Genomic DNA, 16,421 nt, shown 5'->3' with positions numbered 1-16,421 from the left:
AAAAAGTCACAAACATTATAAAATATATATATGAACTTTGCTTTAAAAAATAGGGTCTCTCTTTTTTTTGCAAAGTAATAGTAGGTTATAAAAAGTAAAATTAAAAGAGTAATAGAGGACTTAAAATTTTTAAAAAAGTAAAGAATGATAATAAAAATAGTAAAAGTATATCTAGGACTTTCTCTCGTGGTGTTGTGGGTAGTGTGGGATCAGTTCATTTTTGGATAGTTCCTTGGTGTGGCTTATATTTCTCAAGATCTGTAGGCCCCTTCCTATGCAGTCGGTACTAACTACAGGGTTTTAATCTATTGCACCTGTCACTTCCAAGGAGGTTCCCTCTGTTTTAGCTTCTTCTGTTTGCTGGCCTCTTCAGTGTCTGATTTCTGCCCTGACACAAGGGGGTGGTGGTGGACACTTTTTTAGGCTCACTTGTTAAGTGGCAGTGTGGGGAGGGAGGGATGCTGCAAACAAACAACGCTGGTATGTGTTCACAGTGTCCCAGCCACACTGGGCCTGCCCCCACTCACGGCTTGTGTGCCCTCCCTGTCAACACTGCTTAGGCTCTAGGTTGCTCTGCCGGGAGCTGTCTGAGGCCAGCCCTGCGTTGTATGCACTTCCCAGGTCTAAGCCGCTCAGGTTCAGGCACCTGGGTAGTCCTCAGAGACACAGACTTGGTTGGGCCTGTGTTTTGTGCCCTTCCCAGGTCCGAGCAGCTCAGGTGACCAGATGTTTGGCGAGCACAGTCACTGCGACTTATCACCTCCCTTGTCCCTGTTGCTTGGTTTTCTGGGTGTGCAACCGGCGCACCTTCTCAAGCGGATTTTGACCGTCCAGTATCCCAAGAAGTCTTAGTGACGAAGCCTGCTTGCAGTTTGGTAGATAATGCCTCTCTGGGGCTGCAATTGCCCCCTTCCAGCTCTGGCTGCCCTCGCCTGCCTGTCACCATAGGGGGATGGTCTGCAGCCGCCTAGCTCTGCTCAGTCCTTTGTTCTGTGATCGGGCCTGGCGGTGTCTTAGGTTAGGGCTTTTCCCGTGGTAGCTATCCCGCAGTCTGGTTTGCTAGCCCAAGTTAGTTCCCTCAGATTGCCTCAGGGCATTCAGACCTGGTCCGTTCTCTAAGCAATGCAGCCCACGCCTCGCTGCCCAGCCCCTGCTTGCTAGTGGCGGGTGCAGGCATCTGCACTGCTACTCCGCTGGGGGAGTTACCGTGGGCATGTAATCTGTGGGGTTTAATTTATTTATTTTTCCTCCCGGTTTATGTTGCCCTCTGTGGTTCCAAGGCTCACACAGACTCAGCAATGAGAGTGTTTCCTGGTGTTTGGAAACTTCTCTCTTTTAAGACTCCCTTCCCAGGACAGAGCTCCATCCCTACCTCTTTTGTCTCCCTTTTTGTCTTTTATATTTTTTCCTACCTCCTTTCGAAGACAATTGGCTGCTTTTCTGGGTTCCTGATGTCCTCTGCCGGCATTCAGAAGTTTTGTGGAATTTACTCAGCGTTCAAATGTTCCTTTGATGAATTTGTGGGGGAGAAAGTGGTCTCCCCGTCCTATTCCTCCACCATCTTCTATCTTGTCCATGAATTATTTTTTTTAACTATTTGAAAACATTTTTATCTTAGTGATTTAGAAGTAATATATTTTTATTCTCTTCAGTGTTTTAGCAAAATTATTTGAACTTGCATTTTATGTCAATCTCCAGAATTATTTAGAGTTTTTAATATTCTGCACAAGATGCTTAGGACTCTAGTTAATTATGATGCATTTTGGCATACTGCTACATTGGATTTTAAAGTATTTGATTTAGGATTTTTGCCATTATAAATGTTTGGGATTTTTAGTTCTCTTTTTTACTATTTGTTATAATTTTTAAGATTTATCTAAATTTATCAAATGAATTGGTACAATTTTTATACTTACTGTGCTCTAGAACAACTGAAGAGAAAGCTATTCTTTGAAAATTGTTAACCGTGTGAATCTGGTCCAGTTTGGAAGGTCATTATTAGGAACTTTTTCATTTTCATCCATGGTTATTGATCTGTTCCAGTGTTCTTCTGTTCCTTAGGGCAACAATATTGGTAATTCATATGTTTCTAGAAGACTATCAATTTCATTGCTGTTTTCATGTTTAGTGCTATATAATCATATAATCTTTAAAATTATTTTCTCTATGTTTATAGGTGATCACATTCTGGGTGTTATCTTTTTGTTTGCTTTCTTCCTGATTGCACTTTTAAGGTTTTACTTTTTTATTAATTTTTCCAGGGAATTGGACTTACCAGTCATACTGTTTTCTAATTCACTATTTTCGGTTTTTATCTTTATTCTTCTTTATATTCCTTAGACTTATTCTTTTGAAGTGGTTCTCAATGTAATAATAATATTAAGGCTTTATTTTCTTTTTTTAAACTCTCCTTCTGAAGTATAGAGTGGAGTTTTCCAGAGGCTGCATGTCAAGGACATTGAAACAGACTGAATAAATGCCAAAGAAAATATTATTTATCCAGCTGTATTCTTTTAAGCTAGATCCTAAAGAGATCTGCAGAAATGTAAAACAATACCACTCTTCCCACTACATTTTTGATTTTGAACAATGTACTCATTTTTCAAAAATACATCTTTTTACTATGTATAACAGATTTATTGTTTTTGTTTTAAAAGAATTAATTAAATATTTTTATTTCTTTGTTTTACTGTGTAATATGGTAAGTATTGGTAAATATTACCCACATAAACAGAAGCTTATTGAGGTCTTCAGTAATTTCTTAAGACTATAAAGGGGTCCTGGGACCACCAAGTTTGAGAAACACTATTGCATTGTTTATTAATTTTTATATTGAATATGTAGTCTGTTATTTTCATTCTTTCTTTTGATAAAGAATCCACTTTTTTATTTCTATGAATTTACATGGATTCCCCATTGTCTATGTAATTTCTTTTTAACTTGTAATTTCTTTTTAGATTTTAGAGATATGTATATTCTATGAAGTTAATGAGGTTTTTTTGTTGTTGTTTTTGCCCAGTCTGGGAAAATGTTCTCCAGACAGATGTCATCATGGCTGTCTGGACTCAACTGTAGCAGAAATAGTAGCTCTTACAACTCTGGTTTTATAAAAGTGTATAGCTTTTGAAGTTATTCCACTTGTAAAGGAGGTGTATGTGCCTTCATTGGTCAAGAGTGTTCCACATACACTGTAGGTAATTCAGAAGTGAGGTACAATTTGCTTCACCATATTAAAAAGGCAATTACTTAATTGTGTCATATCAAATACTAGTCTCTGTGATCCTGGACTAGTAATGTTTTGGGAGAATCTGGAGGGAAATTTATACAAGATACCTAATACTGAAAATGGGGTGGGTATTAATGGTAGTGTTGTAATTATGAAAGACCATTTAAACTCTTACTGAAAACAAATTATGAGAATACTTTTAATACCAAAGTTGGGTTGGTGATACATTATATAAATAAAAATGGAAGTGGAGGATGCCTTAGAGAAATAAATGAAATGTTTGAACAAATACCAGTTCAGGTTTTAAAAGCTGGGACTGTAGGCTATGAGAGAAAAATGTGGAGAAAATTGCAGATGGAATCCCTCTTAGCCCAAGGAAGAATAAAATTAGAAATACAAATTAATCTTTTAAAGATGATGAATAGCTTTTAAACAGTTTTGGCCCTTACCAACAGGCTTGGAGATTAAAACATTTCTAAGTAAGTTATATGGCATATAAAAATGTAATAAGTGCTGTTGGTATGTAGAAAAATAAAATGGGACGGAGATAAGTAAGGGGATTAGTTTTCTATGGGGGGGGGGTTAGAGCTAGCATCACTAAGAAAGTGACCTTTGAGCAAAACTTGAAGGAGAAAACGTCACTCAGATATCTAAGAGAAAGACATTCCAGACCCAGGGAACAGCAAGTGCAAAGGCCCTGATACAGGACCATGTCTGGAATGTTTGGGGAAAATTGAACTTACACATATGAGACTAAGGTGGGGGCAATAAAGAAATATATCATGAAAATTCTATAAATTAAATGTGTAAGTGCTTAGCAGTGGGAAAAATATTCCATGGTGTTGAGTTTTTTCTTAAGGAAGGTAAGTTTTGATCCAAGTCTTCCAGGAAGTAATTACACAGTTTGACAAAATAGAGAGTATTATAGATGGACAATTCCATCTAAATGTGTCAGTTAACATAGGTATTTACCTATATTCCAGTCACATAGTAAATCATGGGTATGTGTGTGTGTGTGTATTGTCACCCTGCTTATTTAACTTATATGCAAAGTACATCATGAGAAACGCTGGACTGGAAGAAACACAAGCTGGAATCAAGATTGCCAGGAGAAATAGCAATAACCTCAGATATGCAGATGACACCACCCTGATGGCAGAAAGTGAAGAGGAGCTAAAAAGCCTCTTGATGAAAGTGAAAGAGGAGAGCGAAAAAGTTGGCCTAAAGCTCAACATTCAGAAAATGATCATGGCATCCGGTCCCATCACTTCATGGGAAATAGATGGGGAAACAGTGGAAACAGTGTCAGACTTTATTTTTTTGGGCTCCAGAATCACTGCAGATTGTGACTGCAGTCATGAAATTAAAAGACGCTTACTCCTTGGAAGAAAAGTTATGACCAACCTAGATAGCATATTCAGAAGCAGAGACATTACTTTGCCGACTAAGGTCCGTCTAGTTAAGGCTATGGTTTTTCCTGTGGTCATGTATGGATGTGAGAGTTGGACTGTGAAGAAGGCTGAGAGCCGAAGAATTGATGCTTTTGAACTGTGGTGTTGGAGAAGACTCTTGAGAGTCCCTTGGGCTTCAAGGAGATCCAACCAGTCCGTCCTAAAGGAAATCAGTCCTGAATATTCATTGGAAGGACTGATGCTAAAGCTGAAACTCCAGTACTTTGGCCACCTCATGAGAAGAGTTGACTCATTGGAAAAAACTCTGATGCTGGGAGGGATTGGGGGCAGGAGGAGAAGGGGACACAGAGGATGAGATGGCTGGATGGCATCACTGACTTGATGGACGTGAGTCTTGAGTGAACTCCGGGAGATGGTAATGGACAGGGAGGCCTGGCGTGCTGTGATTCATCGGGTCGCAAAGAGTCGGATACGACTGAGCGACTGAACTGAACTGAACTGACACATATATATATGTATTTAACCATTAAGGTTAAATACCATTTATTTAACCTTACCATTTAACCTAACCATACCATTTAACCATTATTAAGGTTATTTTTTATTGCTAAGTTTTGTATGTGAGAAGTATATAGACTGGCTTAGCTTGTGAGAAGGAGTTGATTTGGGTCTGATCTGGGTACCATTTTTAACTAATAAAATAGAATTTTGAAATTACTATGACATATTTTTTCTTTTTTGTATTCTAGATACCAAAATAATTTCCCTTTCTCACCTTGAGATGATGTGGTCTAATACAAAGAATTTTCCTCCATTGCTTGTGAGAATCTTATATAAATCAAGACTGCGATACTATGGAAGACCCGATAAAAAGATGATTGAGCCATACCAAGTATGAATTGTGATAAGATGTTATATGTTAATTTATCAATCATAAATTATAACTTGCAGACCTGATATCTTCATTAGGATAATTTATGTTTAAATAACATGTTAAAAGTTCAACTTAGTAATGTAAATAATGAACATAAATATATATTTCAGGGTATTTTTCTATATAGTTTCTTATACAAAAAGGAATTATTTCTGTATTAGTGCTCTTTAGTTTCCTTGATCCAGCTAGTCTCCTTCACACCTTTTTCTGGATCTTCAATGTTTTCCTTTTTTACTGAGATTTCTATACCAGCATATAAATATTAGTAATATATAGTCTCTGTGGGCATGCTCAGTTGCTTCAGTTGTGTCCAACTCTTTGCAATCCCATGGACTGTAGTCCTCTGTCCATGAAATTTTCCTAGTAAGAATACTGGAATGGGTTGTCATGCTTTCCTCCATGAGATCTTTTGACCCAGGGATCAAACCTGTGTCGCCGGCATGTGCTACACTGCAGCCAGATTCTTTACCCCTGAGCCACCATGGAAGCCCACATATATAGTATAATTTTCCATTTTAAAAAAGGAAAACAGTCTTTGACGTCAGGACACCTGTATTCTCTCTCTCCTTCAGGCAAGCTCCTTGAAGTAGTCTACACTAGTTGTTTTCACTGCCTTGCCTCCTGTTCACTTCTCAACACAATTAATTTGGCTCTTTTCTTCAGCTGGTCACTCACTATAGAGACCTTAATTGTCAAATCTATCTGACACGTCTCTGTTATCTTGACTGTGCATATAATGCTGATTTCTGTCCCATTTTTTAAAAACTTAACATTTTACTGTATTTCCACATTATCAAAAATTATTTTGAGTGCTTTGCTAAGCTTTTATAATAAAAGATACATACTTCTAGGGAATTTGCAAAGTGTATAAAGATATATAAAGCTGATAAATGATATCAACCCAAATCCTACCACTCAGTGAGAATCACTGTTAATATTAGTGTGTTTTATTCCCCCGTTTTGTATGTATAGATCATATATATACATACAGGTATGTGTCTCCCATATATGCATGTCTGTGATAGCATATCTATGTCATATATACCACATATATGCATATGTGCATTCCTATCATGTATTTGTTGTCGTTTAGTTACCAAGTCATGTCCAAATTTTTGTGATCCCATGAACTATGGCCTGCCAGCCTCCTCTGTCCATGGGATTTCCTAGGCAAGAATACTGGAGTGTGTTGCCATTTCCTTCACCAGGGGATATTCACGACCCAGGGATCAAACCCGTGTCTTCTGCACTGGCGGGTGGATTCTTTATTGCTGAGCCACTAGGGAAGTCCCCTATCATATATTACGTATAACTATGTCATATATCATCGGAGAAGGCAATGGCACCCCACTCCAGTACTCTTGCCTGGAAAATCCCATGGATAGAGGAGCCTGGTGAGCTGCAGTCCATGAGGTCTCTATGAGTCAGACACGACTGAGCGACTTCACTTTCACTTTTCACTTTCACGCAGTGGAGAAGGGAATGGCAACCCACTCCAGTGTTCTTGCCTGGAGAATCCCAGGGACGTGGAAGCCTGATGGGCTGCTGTCTATGGGGGTCACACAGAGCCGGACACGACTGAAGTGACTTAGCAGCAGCATGTCATATATATCATAGTAAATTTTCTTACAAAATGAGAATCATAGTATATATAACATTTTGTATCATTTAACATTTTCTTAAGTATTTTCTCACATTACTAAAAGTTCTTCATTCATAACTTTTCATCATTACAGAGTCTCTCATATTACATCATAAATTATTCAGTGGTTCTCCTATAATTTTGCTTCCTCATTCTTAAAAAATAAAATTTGAACATCATGTAGGTTAAAGTAACAAATATGCATTTATTAAGTAAAAATATATGCTTTTACCTTTTTTTTCCTAGACCTTTTTGGAAGTTGCTGGCAGCTCAAGCACAGTGTCTGTGATTATGTGGAATACCCTGTGTCCTGAGTGGTACAAAAGTCTGTATGTTGGTTTAGTTCTTCTGCTTCAAAATTATTCTGTTAAAAAGAGTTATCCATTCAGGATGCAGCCTCTTCTGTGGATCCACAGATCAAACTAATTTCTACAATGGGTTAAGTATTCAGTGAATTTGTTATTTTATCAGTATTTTGTTTGTATAAATTTGCAAAGTACCATATCAGTCAAAAGAACTTAAAAATTACTGAAGCTGTTAGAACCTGACAAACCTTTAAATTCCTTTATCCATAAAACAATTTTGAGCAATCACTTAATAAGTGTATTTATTCATTTATTAAGGAAAAGCATCTGAGATGTTTATTATTGATTAATGAATGAGTGCCATTTTGGATTTACTTATTTTTCTTTTCTTTCATTTTTGTATTAAAATATTAAATTAGTGACTTGAATATAGTTTTTGTTACTTCAAGGTGCCATTTCAAAGGGCTTTTGTCAACATTCTATTTTGAAATGATTTTGAAATTACACAGAAGTTGAAAGAATAGTATAAAGAACTCCTGTATACCCTTCACACAGATTCAGCAGTTGGCAACATTTGCTTTATCATTTCTCCACTATAGATAGATAGATAGATAGATAGATAGATAGATAGATCTCACCTCTGAACCATTTGAGAGTAAGTGGCAGCCATCATATATACATATCCCTTTACCTCTAAACACTTTGGTGATATTTTACTCTCTATTTCCTAAGAACAAGAACATTCTGTTACACAGTCACAGGTCACAGTATAGTTATCAAAACTAGGAAATTTAAAGTTGATATAATAATGTTATATAACTTATGATCAGTATTCAAATATTGCCAGTTATTGTAATCTTGAAAGGACTCTTCCTAATTAGTATTAAAATCACAGTATTGATATCTTGGCATCATCTTTGATATTTGGGGAACATTAGAATTAATATATTAAGTGATTGCTTAAGGTGTGGATATGACTTCTTTGAATTTCCATTTTTGAAAATTGTAGGACACATCAGTCAACAGTTTTAAGCACTGTTTTTGGTTTGTCATAGTTTTATACTGGACCTGTATTTCTGTGTATTCTGAACTCCCTAGCTGACCTATTAGGGTTAATTACATAAAGAATGTTCAGCTAATGTAGCCTTTGTTCACTGTTTACTGAAACATATATTTAGGACAATTTCGTATGATTCTGTATTAGTGTCTACCGGCTATTGATGGTAGACATCAATCTGGCTGGGTGAACAAGATATTAATTAATTTGGTACGACTAGTCCATTATCACATTACTCTTTATCATGGGAGAAAATAAACTGATTGCTGTTGAGATTTAATTAAGAAAACGTAGTGAAAGTTGGCAAGAGGAAGCTAATTCTATACGTGTATTATTGTTCTGCCAATTTATAAATTCTTTCCCACAACCATGCATCTCCAAGTGACAAAATTGCTTTTTAGTAAAAATTGAGACCTCCTTTGTCAATAGCAGATAAGGTAAGTGACTTTGTTGATGTCATATAATTGATCACTGGCATAGTGAAAATTGAAACCTAGTTCTCCTGACACCTAACCTAACCTAACCTAGTGTTCTTTTTACTAAATGCAGTATTTTCTGATATAAAGAAAATTAACTTCAATCACAGTTTCTATGTAGCTGTGGACAAATCTAGAAATGAGTCTGTACTAATAGCTGCTTCTAAACCTTAAAAACATATGGAAAGTGGGACAATAGACAGCATGTAGTCAGTAGATAAATAGTTATTAAAACATAGCAGTGAAAGTGAATTGAGCTCTATGCTACCTCTGCTACATAGAATTATAGGGCCAGATTTTCACAATATAAACTCTCTTTTTAAGATATACTGCTGCTGCTGCTGCTGCTGCTGCTGCTGCTGTCACTTCAGTCGTGTCCAACTCTGTGCGACCCCATAGACGGCAGCCCACTAGGCAAAGCTATTTATACTTTTAAGTGAATAATTACAAATACAGAAATCATTTTTAAAATGGGAGCTTTAATGAGAACATGTTTAAAATGCACCTTTTAGTCTTTAGAAAAATTTTACTTATCAGTGTTAGCATCAGTCTCTGTTATCCCACACCTTTTTAATAAGTAACAGGACTTTTTCCCTCTTCATCAAGGGTCAGGGAGCTATTTCTATAAATAGCTTAATAGTAAATATTATAGGATGTATAAGCAGTATAGTCTCTTTCACAACAACTCAGCTCTGTCTTTATTGAGTGAAAGCAACCAAAGATAACATGTCAATGGATGGGCATAGCTGTATTACAGTAAAACTTTTATTTGCAAAACACAGGCAGCCATCTACAAGCCATAGTTTGCCTAGTGTTCTTGTATAAGTGGATCTCAATACTACTGATACATTAGCATCATTTGGGGAGCTTTAAAGATCCATGGCCATGAATTATTAATACTTATTTTTAGGAGGGGACCACACATTGTTGTATCTCTGAAACTCCTCAGATGGATTCTAATGTCCAGCCAGGGTTGAAAACTATTGATCTATTTTTAAAAATCTCAGTGTGATTGATCATCTTTTAAAGGGGAAAAAAAAGTTCTATAAACTGTGCTAGGCACAGGGAACACAAAGATAAGTAATATAGAATTCTACCCTTAGAATTAATCTAACACATAGATAGAGAACCTGTGGACACAGCAGGGGAAGGAGAGGGTAGGACGAATTAAGAGAGTAGCATTGAAACATATACGTTACTCTGTGTGAAAAAGATAGCTAGTGGGAAGCTGCTGTACAGTACAGGAAGCTAAACTAGGTCCTCTGTGATGACCTGAGGAGTGGGAAGTAGGGGATATATGTATACTTATAGCTGATTCATGTTGTTGAACAGCAGAAACCAACACAACAGTTATACTCCAATTTAAAAAAATAATTAGTCTAACAGGGTAACAGATATGTAAGATGAACAAATTACATGAACATGAAAGACTGCTGACAGTAAACGGTAAGAAAAAAGGATGAATGGAAGGGGAGAGGAAAGGAACAAAAATGTAGTTGAGGAAAGAGTGAATGGTCTGGAGAGTAGGAGAATGGGTTGAATTGGGGAAAACGTAAGTAAGGGTTAGGGATAAGAACAGGGTAGTTTCAATATTGTGAGAGAATACATGAGAAAGAGTATGCAACGAGGGCCAGTTTGGTCAGTACAGAAATAAGGATCTGTGATACTATCACTGCCTTCTAGGTGTTGATGTTGGAACACAAACCATTGGGGTAATTTAGCTTGGTTTATTTTTTCATGCTTACACACATAGTTGTAAGTTATAGAAACTAATGTAATTTTAAAGAAACTAAATAAATGGAAGCTTGTGAAGATGAAAATTCTGTTGTAAAAAAAGGACATATTTGCTGGCAATGTATGGTTTTTGTATATTGCCTTTTTGTTTATTGTTCTGTCCTATCTTATACAAAATAGTGTTTAGTTCACATACACAAATGATAAACCTTTTAAAGTCTTGAGATTTTCAGACTGTATTACATAATACATATTGAGGTAATAACCTTAAGTGTTTAGGGTTTGGGGTGAAGGAAGTTTTTAATTCATTTGAAATGCTAGCATTTTAGAGTTGGGAGGGACCTTGAGTATAACTGAGTAACTATGGCTATAAAAAGTGGTTTGTAAAATGCAAACTATTTTCTAAGCACAAGGTAATACCATGTAATATAAACTTTCTTCACTCATATATGAAAAGGTAAAAGAGAATTTTGTAGTCACATGTTTGGTAATAGGCAAAATGAGACAGCAGTCATCTTCATTCTGGTTTAATCTTTGTTTGCTACATAGCAAATCCTTAGAAAAATATTGACATTAAAGAAATAAGAAATCCAGATAGTTCTATAACTATTAAAGTGAATCAGAGGTTTAAAATAATCACACACACACCCACCACCCACCCACCAGGCAGGTATCATTGTACAGGCAAATTCTAGCAAACATTGAAGGAATGTGTCATTCCAAAATTTCCAGAGAATAAAGTAAGAAGGTATACTCTCTGACTTATTCTTTGCTACCAATATAACCTTGATAATCAAAACCAAATAAGAATTTTATGAATGTGGAAAACTAAAGGCTACCTTTAGCTATGAACATATATACAGATATACAAAATTGAAGGTTAGCAGACTGAATTGTTAAATGTTTTAAAAAAGTGATTACACGTTGTGACTAAGTTGTATTGTTTTCCAGCAACGCAAAGTTGATTTTACTTAACAAAAACAGACAAGTGTCACTTCTACATTAATAGATTAAAGAAGGTTGTCCTAGCAGAGCCATAAATGTCATTTGCTAAAATTTTACACACATTCATAAATTTTAAAAAGAAAATAGCAAGAAAAGGAACTTTTCACAACTGATAAAAGATGTTTGCAAAACAAAATGAAAACAAACACAACTCTTAAGGAGAAAATTTAGAAACACTCCAAAATTTTTTGGGGGGGGCCATGCCTTGTGTCATACCAGATCTTAGTTCCCCAACCAGGGATTGAACCTGAGCCCTCTGTAGTGGAAGGGCAGAGTCTTAATGACTGGACTACTGGGGAAGTCCTGAAACACTCCTTTGTAAAATGGGGACCATTGATGGTCTTTTATTACTATTTCTGTTCAATGTTGTACAGGCTGCCCTTGCCAATGTGCGGATGCGTGAGTGTCTGTGTGCTCAGCTGTGTCTTGATTCTTTGCGACCCCGTGGACTCTAGCCCGCTAGGCTTCTCTGTCCTTGGAATTTTCCAGGCAAGAATACTGGAGTGGGTTTCCATACCCTCCTCCAGGGGATCTTCCCAACCCAGGGATCAAACCCGCATTGGCAGGTCAGTTCTTTACCACTGCACCACCTAGTAAGAAGGTAAAATCCATTAAAAGCATAAGAGCTTTTTATTGAGGTATAGTTGATGTATTGGCCTCCTGGGGAGCTCAGCTGGTAAAGAATCTGCCTGCAGTGCAGTAGACCCCCATTTGATTCCTGGGTCGGGAAGTTCCCGGCTACCCACTCCAGTATTCTTGGGCTTCCCCAGTAGCTCAGATGATAAAGAATCCTGCAATGCAGCAGACCTTGGTTCGATTCCTGGTTTGGGAAGATCCCCTAGAGGAAGGCATGGCAACCCACTCCAGTATTCTTGTCTGGAGAATCCCATGGACAGAGGAGCCTGGCAGGATACAGTCCATGGAGTTGCAAAGAGTAGGACACAGCTGAGCAACTAGGCACAGCACAACACAGTTGCTGTATTGCTGTACAGTATGTTAGTTTCAGGTGTCCTACATAGTGACTTGACATTTGCATACATTACAAAATGATCACCATAAGTCTAGTGACTACCTGTCCCCAAAGAAAGTTATAATGTTTTTATAAAGTTATTATAACTTCTTATTTTGTATATTACATCCCCTTGGCTTACTTATTATACAACTGCAAGTTTGTACCTCTTAATTCCCATCATCTATTTCATCCCCCAACCCCTGGCAACAGCTGATTTAGTCTGTGTATCTGTGAGTCTGTTTTTATTTCGCTTGTTGAATATATTTTAAGATTCCACACATACGCGAGACCATATGGTATTTATATCTCTCTATCTGGCTTATTTCACATAGCATAATATCCTCTAGATCCATCCATGTTTCAAGTAGCAAGATTTCATTATTTTTGATGGCTGAGTAATATTCCACTGTGTGTGTGTCTGTGTGTCTGTGTGTGTGTGTGTGTGTGTGTGTGTGTGTGTGTGACACACACCACATCTTTATCCACTAGTCTGTCAATGAACATTTAGGTTGCTTCCATATCTTGACTATTGTAAATGACACTTCAGTGAACACTGATGTGCATATACCTTTTTGAATTAGTGTCTTTGTTTTCTCAGGTAAATAGCAAGAAGTTAAATTGCTGGGTCATATGGTAGTTCTGTTTTTAGCTTTTTGAGGAACCTCTATATTGTTGTCTATAGGGGCTGCATCAGTTTACAATCCCAACAGTGCACAAAGGTACCCTTTCCTTTACATACCTGCCAACATCGGTTATTTGCTGTCTTTTATGATGATAGCCATTCTAACAGGTGTGTGGTGGTATCTCATTATGGTTTTGATTTGCAGTTTCCTAATGATTAGTGATGTTGTGCATCTTTTCATGTCCATTGGTCATCTTTGTGTTGTCTAAGAAAAATAAATATCTATTTAGGTCCTCTTCCCAGCTTTTAATTTAGTTTTTTCTTTAATATTTGTATAAATTCTTTGTCTATTTTAGATATTAACCCCTTATTGAATTATCATTTGTAAATACCTTCTCCCTTCAATGGGCTCTCTTTTCATTTTGTTGATAATTTACTTTGCTTTGCAAAAGTTTGACGAGGTCACATTTGTTTACTTTTGTTTTTATTTCCCTTGCCTGAGGAGACAGATCCAAAAATATATGCTAACATCAGTGTCAGAGAGCATACTGCCTGTTTTCTTTTCAGAAGTTTTAGGGTTTCAGGTCTTACATTTAAGTCTTTAATCCATTTTGAGTTTTATCTTTGTATATGGTGTGAGAAAGTAGTCCAATTTGATTCTTTTGCATATAGCTATCCAATATTCCCAATGTCATTTATTGAAGAGGCTATTTTTCCAATTGACCATATAAGCATGGATCACCAGGGCTATATGCTTAGGGGTGCCTCCTATGTGGGTTGTGTGAGCCCTCCTATTGTGAATGACTGCTGTGGACATGCTGGTAGGCAGGGCAGCCCCTGGCCTGGTTGGCTGCCAGACCCTACCTTGTGTGGAGGCTGCTGGCCACTGGAAGGTGGGAGCCAGTCCCTGGGCAAGGGATGGGATCATCGAGTGCGTCCATGGCTAGTGCCAGCCTGCTGGTGGGTGGGCCTGGGTTACTGCAGGACTAGCTGCTTGGAGAAGGAAATGGCAACCCACTCCAGTGTTCTTGCCTGGAGAATCCCAGGGATAGGGGAGCCTGGTGGGCTGCCATCTATGGGGTTGCACAGAGTCGGACACGACTGAAGCGACTTAGCAGCAGCAGCAGCTGCTTGGTATGGAGGTGTCCCAGGACTGGTGCTGACCAGCTGGTGGGTGGGTAAGCCAGAAACTCTGCCATAGGGCAAAGCCCCAGTCATACCTGACCCACAGACTCTGCTGTGGACCTTCAAGGATGCAGCAGAGAATGGGGGAGAGTTCTCTTCTCTTGTCTGTGTCATCCCTAACTTTAACTCTTGAGAAAACACTAAATATTGGAGGATCAGAAAGAGGGTACCTGGTGTATTGAGACACCCATTCACATTTTGATAAGTCCCCCAAGGTGCACCTCGAGGTCTCTTGATATTTTCCATTTGAGGAACGGATCCAGTTCTAGTTCAGGGGTTTCTCCCTGTAGACAGGGCACCCAGTTTGTAAGGCGCTGCTTTGCACAAATGTCACAGGCTTAGTGGGACCTTGAAGTCACATTTGGTGCATTCTTGCCATTTGGTTTTTTGAATTTCTGGGCATCTCTTTGCCATTTGCTATTTTGGGGTAACTTCCTGCTGGCGTGATTTGGTTTGGTTTGTTTGCTTTGAGTACACAGATATTTTGTACTAATTGCTTCCTCTAAGGTTCCATCTCCAAGTCCCCTAGGAAAAATCCTAAGTGATTGGTAGACCTATGGTTATGATCCAATGAGGAGAAAAAAACTTGACAAAACTTTAAGAAAGGCTTTCTAGGGGGAAACTTGGATTTCTGTCTTTGAGATGTAAATGTTAAATCTGATCTTCCTAGGATATTCTGTGTTTGTGTGTTTGTATGTATGTGTTTTGAAAACTCTGACCTTTTGGACAAAGGTCACAGGTCTGATGGAACTGGGAAGCCATGTTAATGTGACTCTCTGGCTGGAGAAGGCACTGGCGCCCCACTCCAGTACTCTTGCCTGGAAAATCCCATGGACAGAGGAGCATGGTAGGCTCCTACAGTCCATGGAGTTGCAAAGAGTCGGACACAACTGAGCGAATTCTTCATCCTATAGAGTGGAACATTTGCATATTTTATAATCCAGGTTTTCTCTTCTGGATATAATACCTTAGAAAATATTTGCCTGTGTGTACAAGGAGATATGTCAAAAAAAATTCATAGTGACTGTTCATTATGACAAAAGCTGGAAATAACCCATATGTCCAGCAATATGATGAAGAGTAAATAGAATTGTAGTATATCAACACCCTGGAACATTAGTCACAGTAGAAATGAGAAAAAAAGTGCTACGTGCAGCTGCATGAATGAATTTTAAGACCATAATTTTAAGTGGGGAAAAAAAGTAGCCCTAGAATAGTACATTATGGTATTACTCCATTCATTTAAAGTTCAAAAACAAATCCAAATAGTGTACTATTTGGGCAAAAACACTTGTGATTTTTTTAAACCTTTTTAAAAATTTAAGTATATAGTAAAACACAAAGATGAGTGGATGTGATAATGTCAGAATAGATAGAAGAAAGCTATTGAAAATGATCTAGTTCTTAGGTTTAGTGGTGGACTCAAAGCATTCAATCTGTTTTTTGCTGTGTGATATATACATGTGTATATTATTTTATATGTATATCATATTAAAGTAATATATTTCTTTTTCAGAAATCTGCCTGAATATTCGAGATCTTCCTAATATAATTATCATCCCAGAAAAGAAGATGAAACCAGAATGGAGATTGCCAAAATTAAATCACCATTTTGTTATGAGGTAAAAATAGATTCTTGTAAAATATCTCAAATATTAATTTTCACTGTTACTCACTGAAACAAGGTATTATAATTTGCTCAAAATCTACCCCAGATTATGCTGTAGCAGTTAAATAGATATGCATTTTCATTCATATTTGTAGAGTGCTCTTTTGCTATTTAAAAATAAAATATCTATTTAATAATTTTT

The 16,421-nt window shown here is 37.4% G+C and overlaps 1 pseudogene; it reads left to right on the top strand.

Annotated features, from left to right (window-relative positions):
* The window catches only part of LOC138071107 (RPA-related protein RADX-like), a 45,030-nt pseudogene that overhangs the window by 14,228 nt on the left and 14,381 nt on the right, over window positions 1–16,421 (top strand).

This window comes from Capricornis sumatraensis, chromosome X, assembly GCF_032405125.1.
Source record: "Capricornis sumatraensis isolate serow.1 chromosome X, serow.2, whole genome shotgun sequence".
Classification (NCBI taxonomy): domain Eukaryota; kingdom Metazoa; phylum Chordata; class Mammalia; order Artiodactyla; family Bovidae; genus Capricornis; species Capricornis sumatraensis.
This window is presented reverse-complemented; position numbering and strand designations above follow the sequence as displayed.